General features: G+C 40.8%; 3 pseudogenes; all 3 read left to right on the forward strand.

Moving 5' to 3' along the window:
- The first annotated feature begins 12,311 nt into the window (after positions 1-12,311).
- On the forward strand, positions 12,312-15,864 carry LOC109216972 (annotated as a pseudogene).
- A 926-nt stretch (positions 15,865-16,790) lies between these two features.
- Positions 16,791-18,090, forward strand: LOC109216973 (annotated as a pseudogene).
- Positions 18,091-19,002: 912 nt separating this feature from the next.
- Positions 19,003-20,289, forward strand: LOC109216974 (annotated as a pseudogene).
- The last annotated feature ends 2,438 nt before the right edge of the window (positions 20,290-22,727 follow it).

Below are 22,727 nucleotides of genomic sequence, written 5' to 3' on the forward strand. Positions count from 1 at the left end.
GAGCCGCAATGCGGTCCCCATGATTCACCATGGTCAGAAATGGTGGTAATGTCAATACGTTCCCTCGTCCGATGTCGAGCCTAGGCTCTAATACCAACTATTACGCGGCGCCTTCTTGAGATTCCTTGGAAGGGCGACGTAAGGCTAAGTAACTGGTGTCAGTGCAGTTACTGTCCGCCAACTGAGGTCCCCTCCGTACGCTAGACTAGATTGTCAGTGCCGTACGGGAAAACCAATGTCAAGAGCAATTGAGAGAACAGAAATGAGAATTGAGAATGAAAGAAAGCTTGATTGCATTAATGAAAGCTATTACAGAAAAGCAACGCGGTGTCGAGGGGGAGAGACACCAGTACAGAGAATTGCTTGCTTGCTAGAAAGTTTTGATTGCTTGATCCCCCCTAATAATGCTTAAAAAAAATAATCCAAAGCTACAAGACTAGACTTGACTAAGCTAGAGAAACATAATGGAAGTACATGAAATAAAACTACTCTATATTTACAATGAAAATGACTTAGTTTTCTATAAGGCAGCAGCAGGTCTGTTGTCAGCAGCAATGTCTTTGGCATCACGGTCTACACGCGCGGCGTTGTCTGCGCGAGCACCGCTGTTGGCATCTACCTGCGGCTTGGCGCTGGCGAGGGATATCGGTGGGGCGACAGAAACACCTGCGCGCTTGTCACTTGGCGCGGCCAAGACCACGGGGCCGTCCGTGGCGCTAAGCATTGGGAGGCTTGCTAGGACGCCACGGGGCGCGCCCAAGGGGTCATGGGGCATGGCTGGAATGCCGCCCATGACACACGCATGTTTTCCAACCACTCACATGAATAGCTTAATAGTTTCGGTACTTCCTAATGAAGCCCATCTAGTCAACATACCCTTGTCATTTTTGTCTTCAACAACAATAATAACTTGAGTATTTCGAAATCAAACTCATTATTATTATAATACTACACTTTAAACCAATCATCCTCACCAATACTTTACTAATTGACTTTGTAAATACACATTGTTGTTCATGCGAGTTGGGATTTGCAGATCAAGGATTAGGCGCAATACCACTGCAAAACCGAGATCACAATCAGTTAAATACACTTGTTCACAAGAACTTTTTGTGCGTAGGAACTATTGTGGAGAGGGCGTAACTCAATAATTTAGTAAAAAATACACAATCCATGACTTCAGCCACCTTACGAGCAACTACCCACTAGGTAAACCGTTACCATACAACCCACTAAGAGAGCGCATAAAGTTTGAAATAAACTGTGACGCACAATGCCATCGCCAGGAACACCAAGGAAAGTATTCTAAAAAAAACATAAATGTAATTAAGTGACATCCGCCACCATGAACAAACTGTGGTTGGCTCACCTTAACAGGAACTAAAACATCCCCTCAAACAAAGAACAAGTATGTCCAGCAGCAGCAGCATTAACTAAAGGGTCTGCACACAGAAGAGTAAGTGGTTTGGTGAGATAAAGCCCAGTAAAATCACTGACCGCCCCCTGCCATACCATGTGGAGCAAGTCTTCGAAATAACATGCAGGCATGATGGTATAACACACATCATATCATATCATATCATATTATACTAAAAGTGGGAAGAAGTCAAGTGTAAAATTAATTTACCAAAATATCCATAAAAAATTGAATGATTTTTTACCCCTCTTACACTAAAAGTGGGAAGAAGTCAAGTGTAAAATTAATTTACCAAAATATCCATAAAAAATTGAATGATTTTTCACCCTCATATAAACACTATTCCTATTATGTTTTTGAACCAAATTGTAATTTACCTTCCAAGTAAATGAATCAATTTAATGGGAAGTCAACCACTGGATTAATGTTCTAAGTAAGGAGAATTTAAGGAGTTGCAAAAAAAGTTCAATGCAGACCCGATCGAGTCATCTCATTCATCTGAACAGCCATTCTTCATTTTATTTTCAATGATGCATTAAAGACAGAAATCTCAAAAGCCAGAAACGTGTGAGATTAAACAAATAAGGTGTGAAGTCCATGACGCCTCTTTCAACTTCTTCCTGTTTTTATACATAAAATTTCCATTCTTTCTACCCATTTGAGGAGCTGGATGAGTGAAGTTCCTCCTCAGAAGTGAATTAAGTAAGTGTTTCTCATGTAAGAACATCAAGAATAATGTCACCAGCAAAAACAAATCAGTAATATTGTTGCATGTAATTTAATTTATCGCAGTCTGAAGTCTATAATAAAGTAATTGAATGTTTTTGTTTTGCAGAAGTAGATAATGCAGAAACTTGACAAATTTCAAGCTTTTTGACGCATACATACATTTATTTATGGCTGAAAGAAACAATTACACTGCTTATATTTCGTGTGACGTATCATGGACAAATCAAATGGGACGGAAGCCTGCAGCATATGAGTACAACACGAATAACTAGAATTAAGCTGAAAAGGGTCTTCCAGCAAGATTGGATACTATGTGAAAAGAGATTCATCTCTTGACGCATGCAAAAAGGTATTACTTCGTGTTGATTTTCATATCTGAAAAGTTCTATAGTTTAGGTTGTGAGATTCACAACAACAAAATCTGGACGGGACATGCAACAATATTTGTGTATATATATGTTATACTCAGTTGCTACTCAATTGATAAATTTGGGAATGTTATAATATGGAAATTGTTATATATATGTTATAAATTTGGGCATTATATTTAACTGTTTTGAATATGCGGTTCGCTTTAACTTTTAATTTATACATGTGATTCTTGAACCTTTTTAAGTCAATCATTTACATGTGTTGCAATATTATTCACTTATTTAACTGGTCATATATGAAATTAATCGTTTGAAAAGATCATTTTACGTGTTTTATACTATTTGAGAAAACAATTACGAAAAAAGCCCTTTTCTAAAGTCAAAATATTTCTCTGAGTGATATGAAACTAATAAGAAAAAAAGCTAAAGATAATATTAATGGAAGCATATGCCCAGTCCTCATAATTCTAAATTTTATTTCTTTAGATTTTTAAACATATATGCAGTGAAAAAAATGTGATCTTAGACATCAAATTTTATAATATCAAACGTGACTACACGTCCAACACACGTGTCCAGAGACTAGTGTATATATATATATATATATATATATATATATATATATATATATATATATATAGTATCAGCATGTACAAATGAAACAGTATAAGATATACAAATGACATCCCAATATCTCAAATCAAATCATGCCACCTATGTGTTGCAGCAAATCGTCCATTGGTATAGATCACAACAAACCTTTTGATATTTGAGTTAAAGTATCCAGTTTTGTAGGTGCATTGCCTCACATATTACTTGAATCTCATCTATTTAAATGCATGCTATGATTGATTGAGCTAACTTCTGTGTTTATGGGTGTGGGAATCGATTGGGAGAGAAGTCGAATAAAAGTGCAAGAGTTGAAGCAAAAAAAGAAGAATATTATTCAAGCGTCTAGGATAGCGTTAGGTGTTGCCTGTGGCGTTGGAGGTAGTAGACGAAGAAGAAAAAAGTAGCCAGCGCCCAACCTAGTGCAATGCGCTGGCTAGGACGCTATGCCCAGGAGTTGTCCTATTTAATTCGGGAGAAGGTTCTTTCAGTCATAGACACTCCTAACTCGTATAAAAGAGGTTCTAAATATAATTTTGGGGATATCACGCTATTTTGAAGGACAATTACTTGTTGGGAGTGTATTAGAGCAAGGATTAGAGAGTTCTTCTATCGTTCAACCTTTCTTAGTACTTTAATCATTCAAATTATTTGTGAATTTGTTATGATGATTATGTGTGGCTGTGTTCCCTTAGTTCTGGGGTTGTGGTTAGCCATGGATATTGATGTTTGATTGTTATTTTCTCCTTTCGTGCGAATTGCTAATCTATGATTTTTTTTCTCTACCTCTATGCTTAATTGCTTGATTATCTGGCCAACAATTAAGTTCTATCAACTACCTAGATTATGCATGGGAAAGCTATTTTTTAGATTAGAGAAGAGTTATAGAATTATACCTAGTCACCATGCTTAACTGAATATCATGATCTTAATGCGTTCTTGGTAGGTTAATTTTATAAAATATAGGCGTTAATCTATCACGAGCAGGCAAGTAGTAATTTGAAAGAATACTATAAATAAACATAATATGGTTAATTAGAATACATAAACAATTCAAATTAAAGGGAAATTGACTAAAACTTAATAGGATTGGTGAATCGATCACAATCCTGGAATAGTCATCTCTACTTAAGTGACTCTAAACAATAATCCTCTGCTATCTAAGTTTTATTTCTCGTTTTACTTGTGTATCCTTAGTTCAACAACTAAAACTCAACATTTGATCTACTTGGTTAAATAAAGATTTTAGTTGATTTAGTAGGTAGTAAACGATAAGTCTCTGTGGGTTTGATACTCTATTCATTGCTTTGTTACTTATTGATCACATATACTTGCATGTGCATTTAGGAGAAAAGAAGTTTTTGGCGTCATTGCCGAGGACTTAGAAATTAGTGGTTTTGCTAGATTTAGCATTATTGTTTATTTAGTCAAGCTTAATTTTTTTATTAGTGGTTCTGGTCTTGGGCACTTTACATGAATGCGACGAGTTAGGAGTCAATACAGAATTCAGGTCTTTGACCTGGAACCTATGATAACATTTCGCACAAGGTAGAGAGAAGCGAAGGAAGCAAATAACCTTCGGGCACTCATTAAACTACCTGTTGAGATGGCGGAAGCACAACTATTGGTGGTGTAGGAGGTGGCTATATGTAACGATTCGGCCGGCCGTTTTGAGTATTGTAGCCCCGTTCCCTTATTTATTGCTTATTTGTTGTTATATCCTTGCCGGAGTGGTTGATTTAGTTCCGGGGATGTATAGAAATACGTTGGGACACATAGTCCTAAGGTTGGAAGTCTAAGTTTAAAGAGTTGACCGGATGTTGACTTTTGTATAAATAACTCCGGAATGGAGTTTTGATGGTTCTGATAGGTCTGTATGGTGATTTTGGAGTTAGGAGTATGTCCAGATATTGGTTTGCAGGTCCGTAGGTGATTTGGGCTTGAATTAGTGAAAGTTGAAAAAGTTGAAGTTTGGAGAATCGGGGAGTTTGACCAAGAGTTAACTTTGTGGTTACCGGACTCGGATTTTGATTCCGGAAGTTGGAATAGGTATGTTATGTAATTTACGACTTGTGTGCAAAATTTAAGTTCAATCGGAGTTGGTTTGATAGGTTTTGGCATGGATTGTAGAAATTAAAAATTTATTAGTTTTAATAGGCTTGAATTGGGGTGCGATTTGTGTTGTTTATGTTATGTGATTTGATTTGAAGCTTCGACTAAGTTCATATAATATTTAGAATATATTGGTATGTTTGGATGAGGTCCTAGGGGCCTCGGGTGTGATTCGGATCATGTTCGGCTCATTTTTGGACTTTGAGGAACTACTGATTTCTGCATATGGTTTCCTCTTTCGCGATTGCGGAGAAGGGGATGTGATCACGAAGAGTTGTTGTTGGAAGCTGGAAATTTCCAGTTCCGGTTCCCAAGCGTTATACGTTTGTTCTTTGCGTTGGCGATAGAGAGTTTGCGTTCGCATAGCTTTGTGAGGCTCAGGTCATCGCGGCCGCGAGGAGGACCACGCGTTCGCGTAGAGGAGTGGTCATCTGGGCATCAGGTTTTAAGCCTATGCGATCGTGGATTTGTGAACCCGTTCGCAGAGTGTCAGGTTTGGTGAATATCGCGTTCGCGTCTGGGACTTCGCGTTTGCGTAGGCTATTTTGGAGGGCCGTGATTTTTGTTGTTCGCGATTGTGATGGGACTTTCAATGATCGCGAAGAGGAGCATCTGGGCAGATTATAAAATTTCAAAAAATGAGGGTTAAAGTATTATTTCACATTGGGACATTGGGATCTCGGATTGAGGCGATTTCTAGAGGGATTTTCAAGGAGTTGATTGGGGTAAGTGATTTTAACTCAGAGTTTGTTGTTATACACGAATATATCATTGTTTTTACCATTTAATTAGTGTTTTGGGTTGGAAAAATTGGGAAAAATTATAGAAACTTCATAAACTATAATTTGAGGATTTGAAGGTTGAGTTGAGATCGGAATTGAGTAATATTGGTATGGTTGGAATCGTTGTTGAATGGGTGTTTGGATTTTGTTAAATTTGTCAAATTTTGAGACGTGGGCAGGGAGTTGACTTTTTGGATTTTGTTAAAGAACCTAGCTTTATCATGTGGAATTGATTCCTATAGCTTATGTTGATTGTATTAAGTTGTTTGTGGCTAGATTCGAGGCGTTCTGATGTCTATTCGGGAAGCAAGGGCTTGTGGGAGTAGAGGTTTGCATGGTTTAAGGTAAGTAACACTTCTAAATATGATTTTAAGGGTATGAATCGCTGAATTACGTGTTATGTGGTTGGTGTTGAAGTGACGCACATGCTAGGTGACGGGCCTGTGAGCGTGCACCCATAGAGGTCGTTGGATAGAAATCATATTTAGGCTATATGTTGGTACTGTTGGCACCCACAGAGGTTGTTTTTGTTGTTGAGTTATTCGCTTAAATTGCACTTATGTACTCAGTCGCATTCATCATTTACATATCATATCTCAGTCTCTATTATCATTTATTACACATCATGTTATCATTGGTTGGGCTGATTAGCATGAGATTTGTAAGCCCGAGAGGTAGGATAGATTAATGACTGAGTGGGGCCTGAGAGCCGGAGTGTGAGTGATATTGATGGGATCGGATTGCACACCGCAACGGGTTTTATTGATCATGATGAAATCAGGTTGCACGCTGCAATAGATATTATTGATTCATGATGGGATCGAGTTGCGCGCCGCAGCAGGTTTTATTAGCGCTTGGGCAGGATCCGCCCCTCCGGAGTCTGATATACCAACAGTGAGTGCATGTACCATACAAAGCTGAGTGACTGAGTGTGATGAGTGAGAGTTGAGACAGTCAGATTGAGTACTCTGAGAGTGTGAGTACGTGAGGTTTTCATTGTGATGTATTACATGTCACATGCACATTTGACATGTTGATATAGATATGTAACATTCCTCATATCAGTCATACTTGGCATATTTTATCCGTGTTGAGCTTAAATTGTTAAACTAGAATGTATGTCTATATTTATGTACTATGTACAAACTGATTATGAGTTTTCTCTGAGATATTACTCTCATTTTGTTCCTGTCAAATCTGTACTGTTATAATCTGGACTTGGACTGTACCTATTTGAGCTCGTCACTGCTTTCAGCCCAAGGTTAGTCCTGCTACTTATTGAGTACATTGTGTCGGTTGTACTCATATTATACTCTGCACTTCGTGTGCAGATCCATGTACTTCTAGGAACGGCGGTTGCTAGATTTGGAGCTTCATCTGCTTAGAGACTTTTGAGGTAGTTGCTTTGGCGACCGCAAACCTCGACTCTCAATCTTTCTAGCTATTTAGCACTGTTCTATCTTTCTAGACATTTGTACTAGCAGTTTGACTTGGTTGACATTTTAGTAGCTCATGTACATAGTAACACCCGAATTTGGGAGGATTTTGTATTGAGTCACGGTATTTCTTATTAGTTATTTATGATAATTTACTATTAAACTTGTTTCATTATGTTCTTATTTCAAAGTGTGTAATTATTGGTGATTGTCGTCTTGCCTAGTATTTGTGATAGACGCTATCACAACGTGTGAGATTTTGGATCATGACAAGTTGGTATCAAAGCCTAGGTTACATAGGTCTCACAAGTCATAAGCATGTTTAGTAGAGTCTTACGGTGTGGAACGGAGACATCTGTACTTATCTTCGAGTGGCTACTGAACCATTAGAAAAAATTCACTTTCTTGTATTCTTGTCGTGCATATTTGTTGATTCTGGAAGCTAAACTTCTATTATTCTATTCTCTCATAGATGGTGAGGACACGTGCTACCGGATCGGGCAGACGGCCACCAGTACCACAAGCAAGGGACAAGAGAGGTCGGGGCCACCACTTGCTCCAGCTCAAGAGCAGATCCCAAATGTCGTTGAGCCAGTGGGACCAGCTTAGGCACCAGCTGTGCCCATTGTGATTCCAGGCCTTCAGGAGGCTTTGGCCAAAATATTGACTGTATGCACTAGCCTTGCTCATGAGGTTTCAGTTCAGGCCGCACCAGCCACTTCTCAGGCCAAGGGAGATGCTCAGACTCCCGCCGCCATTACTCCAGAGCAGGTGGTTCAGGGACTTCAGAAACTGCAGGTACTACCAGGCCAGCCGGTTGAAGTTTCTCAGACCCAGGTGGGTCCACCGATGAGTAACGAGGAGAAGAAGAGGCTAGAGAGGTTTGGGAGGCTCAGGCCTTCGTCATTTAGTGGGGCTGAGTTAGAGATGCTCAGGACTTCTTGGATAGATGCCAGTAGATACTTCGCACGGCAGGTATACTGGAGACTAGTGGAGTCTCATTTACTACTTTTCAGTTGTTGGTGGCAGCCTTCAGATGGTGGGAGGCCTATGAGTTGAGCAGGCAAGCCGGTGCTGCACCACTTACGTGGAACAAGTTCTCTGTTCTCTTCTTGGATAAGTTTGTGCCACAGAGCCACCGGGAGGAGTTGCGTAGCATGTTTGAGCAGCTATGCTAGGAGGGTATGTGTGTGATCCAGTATGAGATGAGATTTTCAGAGTTGGCTCGTGACGCGATCTGGTTGGTTCCTACAGAGAGGGAGAGAATTAGGAGGTTCATCGATGGCCTCAACTATGGACTGCGCTTTGTCATGACTTAGGAAATTGCATCAGGTGCTAGGTTCGACGAGGCGGTTGATATTGCTAGGCGACTAGACCAGGTCGGTAGTCAAGAGCGTGAGTACAGGGAGGCCAAAAGGCCTCGTGGTTCGGGTGGTTTCAACGATGTTTCTTATGGAGACCTGTCCCACAACAGCAGGGGTCGTCCTTATAGGTTCACTCAGATGGTCGTCTGTTTCATCATGGTGCATCAGCTAGCCATGGTTTATACAGTGCTCATCTTTTAGTGCCCTCCCAGCTCAGAGTTCATCTCGTGCTACATCAGTTCAGGGTTCATCTGTGCCAGGTCCTTGTATTAGTTATCCTGCCGCCATTGTCGGAGCGGGGTTGCTTTGAGTGTTCAGAGTTTGGTCATGTGAAGAGGTATTGTCCCTATATTTTGGGAGGTCCAGCTCAGCATAGGAGTCGGGTTGCAACTTCCGCACCAGTTACTTCACCACCCACTCAGTCAGCTCGGGGTGGAGCTCAGGTAGCTAGAGGTCACCCTAGTGGGGGAGGCCGATCAGGTGGCGGTCAGGCTTGATGCTATGCTTTCCCTTCTAGGACAGAGATCGTTGCATCATACACAGTGATCACATGTATTGTCTCAGTAGGCCACAGGGATACTTCCATATTATTTTACCCTGGTTCCACTTACTCATATGTATTATCATATTTTGCTCGTTATTTGGATATGCCCAATGAGTCCTTAGTTTCACCTGTTCATGTATCTATGCTGGTGGGCAATTTTATTATTGTGGATCGTGTGTATCGGTCGTGTGTGGTAAACATTGAGGGATTGGACACTAGAGTTGATGTGTTATTGCTTAGCACGGTTGATTTTAACGTGATTCTGGGCATGGATTGGTTGTCCCTATGTCATGCTATTCTGGATTGTCATGCTAAGACCGTGATGTTGGAGATGCCGGAGTTACCTAGGATCATGTGGAGAGGTTCTCTCGACTATGTTCTCAATAGGGTGATTTCATATATGAAGGCCCAATGGATAATTGGAAAGGGGTATTTGTCATATTTGGCTTTTGTGGGGGATGTTGGTGCTGATACGCCTACTATTGATTCTGTTTTGGTATTGTGAGACTTTCTGGATGTGTTTCCTACGGACCTGCCAAGCATACCACCCGAGTGGGACATTGATTTGGTATTGACTTAGTGACGGGCACTCAGCCCATTTCTAACCCTCCGTATCGTATGGCACCAGTAGAGTTGAGGGAATTGAAAGAGTAGCTTCAAAAGCTTCTTGATAAGGGGTTCATTAGGCCTGGTGTGTTGCCTTGGGGTGCACTGTTCTATTTGTGAAGAAGAATGATGGTACTATGTGGATGTGCATTGACTATAGACAGTTGAACAAGGTTACAATTAAGAACAAGTATCCTTTGTTGCGCATTGATGACTTATTTGACCAGCTTGAGGGAGCTAGAGTGTTCTATAAGATTGATTTGAGGTTTGGGTATCACCAGTTGAAGTTTCGGGACTCTGATATTCTGGAGACGGCATTCAGGACTCGCTATGGTCACTATAAGTTCCCTGTGATATCTTTGGGCTAACCAATGCCCCAGCAGCATTCATGCATCTGATGAACAATGTGTTCCAGCCATATCTTGATTCGTTTGTCATAGTATTTATTGATTATATCTTGGTGTACTCACATAGCCAGGAAGATCATGCACATCATCTGAGGATTGTACTATAGAGGTTGAGGGAGGAGAAGCTTCATGCCAAGTTCTCCAAGTGTGAGTTTTGGCTCAGTTTGGTGGCGTTCTTGGGGCACGTTGTGTCTAGTGAGGGGATTAAGGTGGATCCAAAAAAGATCTAGGCAGTTCAGAGTTGGCCCAAACCGTCTTCAGCCACTAAGATTCGGAGTTTTCTCGGCTTGGCCAGATATTATCGTCGCTTCATGGAAGGTTTCTCATCCATTACAGTGCCTTTGACCAGGTTGACCCAGAAGGGTGTTCCATTCAGGTGGTCGGATGAGTGTGAAGAGAGCTTTTGGAAGCTCAAGACCGCCTTGTCCACAGATCCAGTTCTAGTTTTGCCTTCTGCATCGGGTTCTTATACAGTGTATTATGATACTTTTCGAATTGGTATTGGGTGTGTCTTGATGCAGGAGGGTAGAGTGATTGCTTATGCTTCACGCCAATTGAAGCCTCATGGGAAGAACTACTGCGTTCATGATTTGGAGTTGCCAGCCATCGTCCATGCATTGAAGATTTGGAGGCATTATCTCTACGGCATGTCTTCTGAGGTATTTATAGATCATCGGAGTCTTCAGCACTTGTTCAAGTAAAAGGATCTAAATTTGAGGCAGCGGAAATGGTTGGAGCTGCTAAAAGACTATGATATTACCATTTTTTATCATCTCGGGAAGGTCAATGTGGTGGCCGATGCCTTTAGTAGAAAGGTGGTAAGTATGGGCAGCCTTGCATACATTCCTATTGGTGAGAAACCGTTTGCATCAGATATTTAGGCCTTGGCCAATCAGTCCGTGAGTATAGATATTTCGAAGCCTAGTCGGCTTCTTTATATGATCGCATCAGAGAACGTCAGTATGACGACCCCCATTTGCTTGACCTTAAGGATACGGTCTAGCATGGTGATGCCAAAGAGGATTGGGGATGATGGGGTGTTGCGAATGTAGGATCGGATCTGTGTGCCAAATATGCACGAGCTACGTGAGTTTAGTCTTGAGGAGACCCACAGTTCGCGGTATTCCATTCATCCGGTTGCCGCAAAGATTTATCAGGACTTGAGGCAGCACTATTGGTGGAGGAGGACGAAGAAAGACATAGTGGAGTTTGTAGCTTGGTGCTTGGATTGTCAGCGGGTGGAAGTACGAGCATCAGAGGTCGGGCAGTTTGCTTCAGAGGCTTGAGATTCGTGAGTGGAAATGGGAGCATATCACCATGGACTTCATAGTTAGGCTCTCACGGACTTTGAAGAAGTTTGATGCTATTTGGGTGATTATGGACCGGTTGACTAAGTCCGCACATTTCATTCCAGTTGGGACTACTTATTCTTTGGAGCGGTTGGCTGAGATCTATATCCGCGAGATTATTCACCTTCACAGTGTACCAGTGTCCATTATTTCAAATCAGGTCACGCAGTTCACATTGTAGTTTTGGAGAGCAGTGCAGCGAGAGTTAGGCACACGGGTTGAGTTAAGTACAACACTCCACCCTTAGACGGACTGACAGTCTAGCGCACTATTTAGATATTGGAGGATATGCTACGCGCTTGCGTCATGGATTTCGGGGGTTCTTGGGATAAGTTTCTGCTGCTTGCAGAGTTTGCCCACAACAACAGCTACCAATCGAGTATTCAGATGGCTCCGTATGAGGCCTTGTATGGGAGGCGGTGTCGGTCTTTTGTTGGTTGGTTTGAGCCGAGTGAGGCTAGGCTATTGGGTACTGACTTGGTTTAGGATGCTTTGGAAAAGGCTAAGATGATTCAGGATCAGCTTCGCACTGCACATTCTAGATAGAATAGTTACACCGATCGGAAGGTTCTTGATGTTTCCTACATGGTGGGGGAGAAGGTATTGCTCAGAGTTTCACCCATGAAGGGTGTTATGCGGTTCGGGAAGAAGGTCAAGCTAAGACCTCAGTATATTGGCCCTTTTGAGGTGCTTGAGAGGATTGGGGAGGTGGATTACACACTTGCATTACCGCCTAGTCTATCGAGTGTTCATCCAGTGTTTCATGTTTCCATGCTCCAAAAGTATTTTGGCAATCCGTCTCATGTTTTGGACTTCAGCATGGTTTAGTTAGATGGGGATTTGACTTATGATGTGGAGCCGGTAGACATTTTGGACCGGTAGGTTCGAAAGTTGAGGTCAAAGAATATAGTTTCAATGAAAGTACAGTGGAGAGGTCAGCCAATCGAGGAGGATACTTGGGAGACTGAGTGTGAGATGTGGAGCAGATATCCACGCCAATTTGAGACTCCAAGTATGATTCTAGACCCGTTCGAGGACGAACGTTTGTTTAAGAGGGGGAAAATATAACAACACAGCTGGTAGTTTTGAGTATTGTATCCCCGTTCCTCCATTTATTACTAATTCTATGCTCATTTGTTGTTATGTGACTTTCCAGGGTGGTTGGTTTAGTTCTGGGGATGTTTCGGAATGGATTGGAACACATAGTCCCAAGGTTGGAAGCCTGAGTCGAAAGAGTTGACCGGATGTTGACTTGTGTGTAAATTACTCCGAAATAGAGTTTTGATAGTTCCTATAGCTTCGTATGGTGATTTTGACATAGGAGTGTGTCCGGATATTGATTTGGAGGTTCGTAGGTGATTTTGGCTTGAATTGGCGAAAGCTGGAAAAGTTATAGTTTGGAGAGTTGAGGAGTTTGACCCAGAGTTTACTTTGTGGTTACCAGGCTCGAATTTTGATTCCGAAAGTTGTAATAGGTCCTTTATGTCATTTATGACTTGTTGGAAAAATTTAAAGTCAATCGAAGTTGGTTTGATAGGTTTCGGCATCGATTGTAGAAGTTGGAAATTTATTAGTTTCAGTAGGCTTGAATTGGAGTGTGATTCATGTTTTTGATGTTATGTGATGTGATTTGAAGCTTCGACTAAGTTCGTATGATGTTTTAGGATATGTTGGTATGTTTGGATGAGGTCCCGGGGGCCTCGGGTGTGATTCGGATCATGATCGGCTTATTTTTGGACTTTGAGGAATTGCTGATTTGTGCATCTAGTTTCCTCATTCGGGATCGCGGAGAAGGGGACGCAATCGCGAAGAGTTATTGTTGGCATCTGGAAATTTTTTCTTTGCGTTCGCGATAGAGAGTTTGCGTTCGCGTAGCTTTGTGAGGCTCAGGTCATCGCAGATGCGAGGAGGACCACGCATTCGCGTAAAGGAGTGGTCAGCTGGGCGTCAGGCTTTAAGCCTACGCGATCGCGGATGTGTGAACGCGTTGCGAAGTGTCAAGTTTGGTGGGTATCGCGTTCGCGTAGGCTATTTTGGAGGGCAGTGATTTTTGTTCTTCGCGATCACGGGGGACTTTCTGCGATCACGAAGAGGTGCATCTGGGCATATTATAAAATTACAAAAACGGGGGTTAGAGTATTATTTTACATTTGTATTGTGGTGCCTCATCCACCTCGCTCTCACTCCCAATTCTACCATAAAACTGGCGTAAACCGCTACCCAATAGCCTTCCCTACCTCCCACACTCACATATCTCTTTTGTCTTTCTTTACCTTATCCTTCTTGTTCAAGCAAGACTCAACCTTTACTCACTAGATTATAGTGCTCTTTTGCTTGTCCAAAAAGGCTTAGGCGTCCCTGGACAACGTAGTGCTGTAGAGAACGCACACAACTCTGTTAGAATACTATGTGAACGATGAATCACATACAATTCATACGTGCTTAGAGTACAAGGGTCATTTTCAAGTCGTATGAGCTGAGGGGAACTCTATCTCCTGCCATTGACAAGCTTTCTGAGCTCAAAGAGTTGTCCCTCCAGAACAACAACCTCTTTGACAGAATCCCAACTCAAATTGTTGACCGCTAGAATTTGGAAATCTTGAACCTTCAAAACAACCAGTTTTCTGGCAAAGTCTCATCTGAATTATCATCTCTTGTCCGCCTTTGAATCCTTGACCTCTCTTCTTATTAGTTATCTGGGAACCTGAATTTCTTGAAATACTTCCCCAACCTGGAAAAGCTCTCCCTTGCTGATAACATGTTCATTGGCAAAATACCTCAATCCTTGAAATTGTTCAGAAATCTCCGATTTCTCAACATTTCAAGGAATAGTTTCCTTGAAAGTTCGGTGCCCTTTATGAGTCAAGTTAAGCACTTATCAGCGGACTTGAATCAAAAAGATTATGTTCCTAAGCATTACATTCTTACTAGAAACTTGTTAAGCTCAAGTCACAGGTCTACAATAGCACCACAGTCCTATTCAGGAAATGCCCCAGCTTCTGGACCTAGTGTAGTTGTAGTACCAATGCACAAACATAACAAGACAAAATAGAAGCTAAGCATGTGGATTCTTAGATTCCTGGTTGGATGTTTTGCAGGGGCCTTATCTGCGGTGGTCTTCACCATGATCTTCAAGGTGTTTATGATATTCATCAAAGGGAGTAGGGATGATTCGGGTGTAACAATTTTCAGTCCATTGATTAAGAAAGCTGAGGACTTGGTAGTTTTGGAGAATAGAGACGGGTTGGCATCAACAGAAATCATTGGAAAAGGTAGATGTGGAGAAGTTTATAAAGATGAGTTACCAGGAAGTAACGGAAAGATTTTTTCTGTAAAGAAGATCATAGAACACCCGAAGGATGCTGCAGAACTAACTAAGGAAGATAGCAAGGCTTTGAATATAAAAATGCGCCTGATTAAATTAGAAATTAAGATTATATGTCAAATAAGACATAGGAATTTGCTTCCAACTAGCACATATACCAAGACTTGGCTGTCATTACTTGGTCTATGAGTACACAAAAAATTAGAGCTTACAGGATACCCTCCAGCAACTCACAGAGGGGAGACATGAAATAGATTGGTTGGCACATCATCAAATTGCAGTTGGGATCGCTGCTGGGCTTGAGTATCGTTATCGGTGAATAATAGTCAGCATATAATTCATTGGTATCTAAAAAGCCAGTAAATGTCCTTCTTGATGATGAAATGGAAGCTCTAATATCAAATTTTGGCTTTACGAAAGCAGTCCCAGAATCCCATACGCATATTACAGCTTCACATATGGCAGGAACTTTAGGATAAATATCACCAGAATATAACCAAACCATGAAGTTAAATTATAAGTGTGATATATACCGCTTTGGGGTGCTGCTAGGTGTGCTAGTTAAGGAAATGGAAATCTACCATCAGATGAGTTCTTCTAGCACACTCCTAAGATAAGTGTAGTGAAACTGATGAGAAATGTCATGACTTCTGAGGATCCAAAAAGAACCATTGATCCAAAGTTGATCGGCGATGGGTATAAGGAAAAATGCTTTTGGTTCTTAAGATTGCCTGCTTTTGCACCCTGGATAATCCAAAGGAGAGGCCAAACAGTAACGATGTTAGGTGCATGTTAACTCAGATCAAGCATTAAGTAGGTAGGGAATAACTTATAGCAAACAAAATTTAGTTATACAACTAAGAGAGTGTCCTTTTGTACTCTGTTACATCTCCAATATAAAAGATTGAGCATTTTGTTAAATATCTAATATGAAATATTGTAATTTTGTATTTTGTTCTTTACAGGAGTGTCCTCGCTATATTGTGATACCTCAAAGCATGGTGTGAAACGTGAATGAAATTATTTCCACTCGGTGCAGAAACTACCAATTCTCTAGACAACATTGTTTATAGTTGGAGATGTGAATGGAATTCTTTCTACTAGGTGCAGAAAGTACTAATTCTCCAATGTACTAACATGACCAACATTGAAACACTTGTATCCACAAGCAAGAGAATAACTGATGATTTGATCTATAATACACCAAGTACCCCTAGATTATGAAAGATTTTAAACATGAACAGTAAGCATATCAATGTTTGGTTCCTTACGTATGATACATCAGACATTCAAAATCATTCGGAGAGGAAATAGAATTATAACCACTAACACAGTAACAACATCCGAATTTATTCAGAATGACTGGCGAAAACCTACGCAAAACTTGTGCATCTTTTTTTTTCTTCTGATAGGTGTGCAAAACTTTAGCATCTTGCACACAGCAGACCCTAATAACATGATTTCTTGTTCTGATCTATAACACACCAAGTACCCCTAGATCATGAATAATTTTAAACATGAGCAGTAAGCATAACAATGTTTGGTTCCTTACGTATGATACATCATGCATTCAAAATCATTCAAAGAGGAAATAGAATTATAACCACTAACACAGTAACACCTTCCAAACTTATTTCGAATGTCTAGCGAAAACCTGTGCAAAACTTGTGCATCCTTTTTTCTTCTGATAGGTATGCAAAACATGTGCATCTTGCACGCAGCAAACCTTAATAACATGATTGCTTGTTTCGGTGCCTTTCTTGAGTCAAGTTGAGCACTTATCATCATACTTGAATCAAAAAGAATATGTTCCGAAGTGTCACGTTCTTGTTGAAAACTCATTAAGGTCAACAATGGCAACACAGTCCCACTCAGGAAATGCCCCAGCTCCAGGACCTAGTGCAGTTGTAGTACAAATGCACAAACATAACAAGACGAAAAGGAAGGTAAACACGTGGATTCTTGGATTCCTGGCTGTATCTTTTGCAGGGGCCTTATCTGTGGTGGTCTTCTCCGTGCTCTTCAAGGTTCTTATGATTTTCATCAGAGGGAGCAGGGACGATTCATGTGTAAAAATTTTCTGTCCATTAATTTAGAAAGCTGAGGACTTGACAATTTTCGAGAACGAAGATGGATTAGCATCACTAGAAATCAGTGGAAAAGATGGATGTGGAGAAGTTTATAAAGCTGAGTTACCAAAAAGTAACGGAAAGATTATTTCGGTAAAGAAGATCATAGAACCCCCGAAGGATGCTGCAGAACTCACTAAGTAAGATAGCAAGGCTTTGAATATAAAAATGCGCCAGATTAAATCAGAAATTAAGATTGTAGGTCAAATAAGACACATGAATTTTCTTCCTCTGCTAGCACATATGCCAAGACTTGACTGCCAATACTTGGTCTATGAGCACATGAAAAATGGGATCTTATAGGATGCCCTCCAGCAACTCACAGAGGGGAGACAGTAAATAGATTGGTCGTCAGGTCATCAAATTGCAGTCAAGATCGCTGCTGGGCTAGAGTATCGTTATCGCTAAATCATAGTCAGCCTATAATTCACAGGGATCTGAATCCAGCAAATTTCCTTCTTGATGATGACATAAAGCTCGAATTGCAAATTTTGGCTTTGCAAAAGCAGTCCCCAAATCCCTTACGCATGTTACAGCTTCACATATGGCAGGAACTTTAGGATACATCGCACCAGAATATAACCAAACCATGAAGTTAACATATACGTGTGATATATACAGCTTTGGGGTGCTGCTAGGTGTGCTAGTTATTGGAAATCTACCATCAGATAAGTTCTTCTAGCAACCTCCTAAGATAAGTTTAGTGAAACTGATGAGAAATTTCATGACTTCTGAGGATCCAAAAAGAACCATTGATCCAAAGGTGATCGGCAATGGGTATGAGGAGCAAATGCTTTTGGTTCTCAAGATTGCCTGCTTTTGCACCCTGAATAATCCAAAGGAGAGGCATAACAGTAAGGATGTTAGATGCATGTCAACTCAGATCAAGCATAAAATAGGTAGGGGATAACATACAGTAAATAAAAGTTGGTCATGCAACTAAGAGGGTGTCCTTGTGTACTCTGTTACATCTCCAATATAAAAGATTGAGCATTTTGTTAAATATCTAATATGAAATATTGTAATTTTGTATTTTGTTCTTTACAGGAGTGTCCTCGCTATATTGTGATACCTCAAAGCATGGTGTGAAATATGAATGAAATTATTTCTACTCGGTGCAAAAACTACCAATTCTCCAAACAACATTGTTTATAGTTAGAGATGTGAATGGAATCTTTCTCCTAGGGGCAGAAAGTACTAATTATCCGATGTACTAATATGACCAACATTGAAACACTTGTATCCACCAGCAAGAGAACAACTAATGAGTTGATCTATAACACACCACGTACCCCTAGATCATGAAAGATTTTAACCATGAACAGCAAGCATAGCAATGTTTGGTTCCTTAGGTATGATACAATAGGCATTCAAAATCATTCGAAGAGGAAATAAACTTATAACCACTAACACAGTAACACCATTCGAACTTATTCAGAATGTCTGGAAAAAATCTGTGCAAAAATTGTGCATATTTTTTTTCTTTCTGATAGGTGTGCAAAACTTATGCATCTTGCACGCCGCAAACCTTAAATAACATGACTTCTTGTTATGATCTATAACACAACAAGTACCCCTAGATCATTAAAGATTTTAAACATGAACAACAAGCATATCAATGTTTGGTTCCTTATGTATGATAGAACAGGCATTCAAAATCATTCGAAGAGGAAATAGAATTATAACCACTAACACAGTAACACCATCCGAACTTATTCAGAATGTCTGGCAAAAACATGTGCAAAACTTGTGCATCTTCTTTTTCTTTTGATAGGTGTGCAAAACTTGTGCATCTTACACGCAGCAGACCCTAATAACATGATTGCTTGTTTCGGTGCCTTTCATGAGTCAGGTTGAGAATATATCAGCAGATTGAATCGAAATGATTATGTTCCTAAGCGTTACATTCTTGTTGAAAACTCATTAAGTTCAAGTCAAAGATCCGCAATGGCACCACAGTATTATTCAGGAAATGCCCCAGCTCCAGGACCTAGTGCAGTTGTAGTAACAATGCACAAACATAACAAGACAAAATAGAAAGTAAGCGCGTGGATTCTTGAATTCCTGGCTGGATCTTTTGTAGGGGCCTTATCTGCGGTGGTCTTCTCCGTGCTCTTCAAGGTGCTTATGATTTTCATCAGAGGGAGCAGGGATGATAACAACTTTTAGTCCATTGATTAAGAAAGCTGAGGACTTGTCAGTTTTGGGGAACGAAGACGGATTGGCATCGCTAGAAATCATTAGAAAAGATGGATGTGTAGAAGTGTATAAAGCTGAATTACCAGGAAGTAATGGAAAGATTATTTCTGTAAATAAGATTATAGAATCCCCGAAGGATGCTGCAGAACTCACTAAGGAAGATATCAAGGCTTTGAATATAAAAATGCGCCAGATTAAATCAGAAATTAAGATTGTAGGTCACATAAGACATAGGAATTTGCTTCCTCTACTAGCACATATTCCAAGCCCTGACTGTTATTACTTGGTCAATGAATACAAGAAAAATGAGAGTTTACAAGATATCATCCAGCAAGTAACAAAGGGGAGACGGAAAATAGATTGGTCGGCACGTCATCAAATTGCAGTCGGGATCGCTGCTGGGCTCGAGCATCGCTATCGCTAAATTGTAGTCAGCGTATAATTGACAGGGATCTAAATCCAGCAAATGTCCTTCTTGATGATAACATGGAAGCTCGAATTACAGATTCTGGCTTTGCGAAATCAGTCCTAGAATCTTTTACGCATGTTACAACTTCACATCTAGCAGGAACTTTAGGATACATCGCACTAGAATATCACCAGACCCTGAAGTTAACAAATAAGTGTGATATACACCTCTTTGGGGTGCTGCTAGGTGTGCTAGTTATGGGAAAGCTACCTTTTAATGAGTTCTTCAGACACACTCATGAGATGAGTTTAGTGAAATGGATGTGAAATGCCATGATTTCTGAGGATCAAAAAAGAGTTATTGATCCAAAGCTAATCAGTAATGGGTATGAGGAGAAAATGCTTTTGGTTCTCAAGATTTCCTGCTTTTGCACCCTGGATAATCCAAAGGAGAGGCCTAACAGTGGATGTTAGGTGCATGTTAACTCAGATCAATCATTAAGTAGGTAGAGGATAACTTACAGTAAATAAAAGTTGGCCATACAACTAAGAGAGTGTCCTTGTGTACTCTGTTACATCTCCAATGTAAGAGATTGTACTTGTGTATTTTGTTTAATATCTACTTTTCACGACCCAAGTTCTCCCTCTATGAACTTTCGTGACGGCACCTAGTCCCAACGACTAGGTAAGCCTAACAATTTGCGGAAAAAGGAAAACAAAATACAAAGCTAGCAAAATACGAATAATATAACAGAGAAGTTTAAAAATGCCGCTCAGCATATACTATTCCACTCTCTCAAACTGAACACAAAAGACTCCTAAAACCCGGGATCTCATGAAATCACAAGCTATGGAAAACTACATAATCATCTAACTCCACAATGTCTAATCAAAAGTAAATATAGGAAGTCTAAAGCTAAGGGAAGAATAGAGAGGGACACCTGGATCAGCGGACGCGGCAGATATACCTCAAAGTCTCTGATATCGGCTACCTCACTGATAGAACGGGTGAGCAGTAGAACCTGGATATGCACACAAAAAACATGTGCAGGAAAGGGCATGAGTACACCACAGCGGTACCCAATAAGTGCCAAGCCTAACCTCGGTTGACGAGGAAGGTCAGGGCCCTACTGGTTATATATATGTAACAAGGTAAGCAGTATGAAATGAAGCAGTATGATTAAAGTATTAACCGTCGATAAAGAATAATAACACAGAAAGAATATAACTCGAAATACAGAAATAGCAACAGGGGGATCTACCAGGATATCATCCCATAGTCCCAAACGTAAATGTGCGGGGGGATCTACTGGAATACCGATCCGTAGTCCTAAAGTAAATACCCAGTACATGGGAATCTACCGGGTGTCGTCCCGTAGTCCCAAATATAAATGTGCAGGGGGATCTACCGAAATATCGATACGTAGTCCCAAAGTAAATATCCAGTACAGGGAAATCTACCGAGAGTCGTCCCGTAGTTCCAAATATAAATGTGCAAGGGGATCTACCGGAATACCGATCCGTAGTCCCAAAGTAAACATGCAGGGGAATCTCCGGAATACCGATCCGTAGTCCCAAAGTAAACACACAACAGTCTCAAAGAAAGAATCTACAGTTCTATTCAAGTTCATACGAAGAAAAACTAAGATATCTATTCTAAACATGCTCCATAGAATTCAAGTAACCAGTTTAAGCATATAGTACATTTAAGTCACTTAAGCATGCTTTCCTAAGCTAAACAGTAGGCTTTAATTACAAGTAGTGTTCAACAAAAAGGAAACACAGATCTTTACTTAATGAAAAACAGGGTCTTTCTATAATTAGCACGTTGACGCATTCGTCACCTCACGTACACGGCACTCATATAACAACAGTACCAAAATCCTAAGGGGAGTTCCCCCACACAAGGTTAGGCAAGCCACTTACCTCGAACCAGCTCAAAAATCAACCCGAAACCACGCTCTTGCCACCAGTATCCAACTTCGAGTGGCCCAAATCTAATCAAATAAATTTCATAACGTAAATATAAATACAAACAATGAATTTGCTAAAGGAATTGAAGCTAAGATAAGAAAATAGAAAAACGCACAAAAATCCTCCCCGGGCCCACGTCTCGGAATCGGGTAAAAGTTACGGATTATGAACACCCATTCACTCACGAGATCACTCGAACAAAATCCGATGCCAAAATCTCACTCAAAACTCGGATTTACAATTGGGGAATTTTTCCCCCAAATCCCCATTCTTCCACTCAAATTCTTAGTTTAAATGTATTAAACAACAATAGATTGATGAAATATAAACGAAATAGGGTTAGGAATCGTTACCTACTGATTTCCTCTTCAAAACCCTCTCAAAATCGCCTTCTCCCAAGCTAAAAATCAAATTTGATGTTATGAACTTCAAACCCTCAAAATTTCTATATCTCCCAGCGATTACCGCATCTACGGTTCATGGGGCCGCACCTGCAGTCCCGCACCTGCGCCTTGGGCTCCGTATCTGCGGAATTTCATTAACTCCACGCTCATCGCACATGACCTCCCTTCTCCGCAGATGCGGTACGCTTTGGGGTCCTTGAGCCGCATCTACGGTCACTGACCCTTGAGCTCCAGACCGCACCTGCGACCTCTTGCCTCGCTTCTGCGGGCCTCACCTGCGCGCTCCTCACCGCAGGTGCAAAAATACCAGAAGCAGCAACTTCAGATTTTTGCCAAAGTCCAAATTCACTTCCGTTAAGCATCCGGAACTCACCCGAGGCCCCGGGACCTCAACCAAACATACCAACCAATCTTAAAACATCATAAGAATTTAATCCAACCCTCGAATCACATCAAGCAACGCTAAAACCACGAATCACCCTCCAATCCAAGCATAATGAACTTGCAATCTCAAGAATTCTACAACCGATGCCGAACCAACCAAACCATGCCTGATCGACCC

The sequence above is a fragment of the Nicotiana attenuata genome, unplaced genomic scaffold (assembly GCF_001879085.1).
Source record: "Nicotiana attenuata strain UT unplaced genomic scaffold, NIATTr2, whole genome shotgun sequence".
In the NCBI taxonomy this organism is placed as follows: Eukaryota; Viridiplantae; Streptophyta; class Magnoliopsida; order Solanales; family Solanaceae; genus Nicotiana; species Nicotiana attenuata.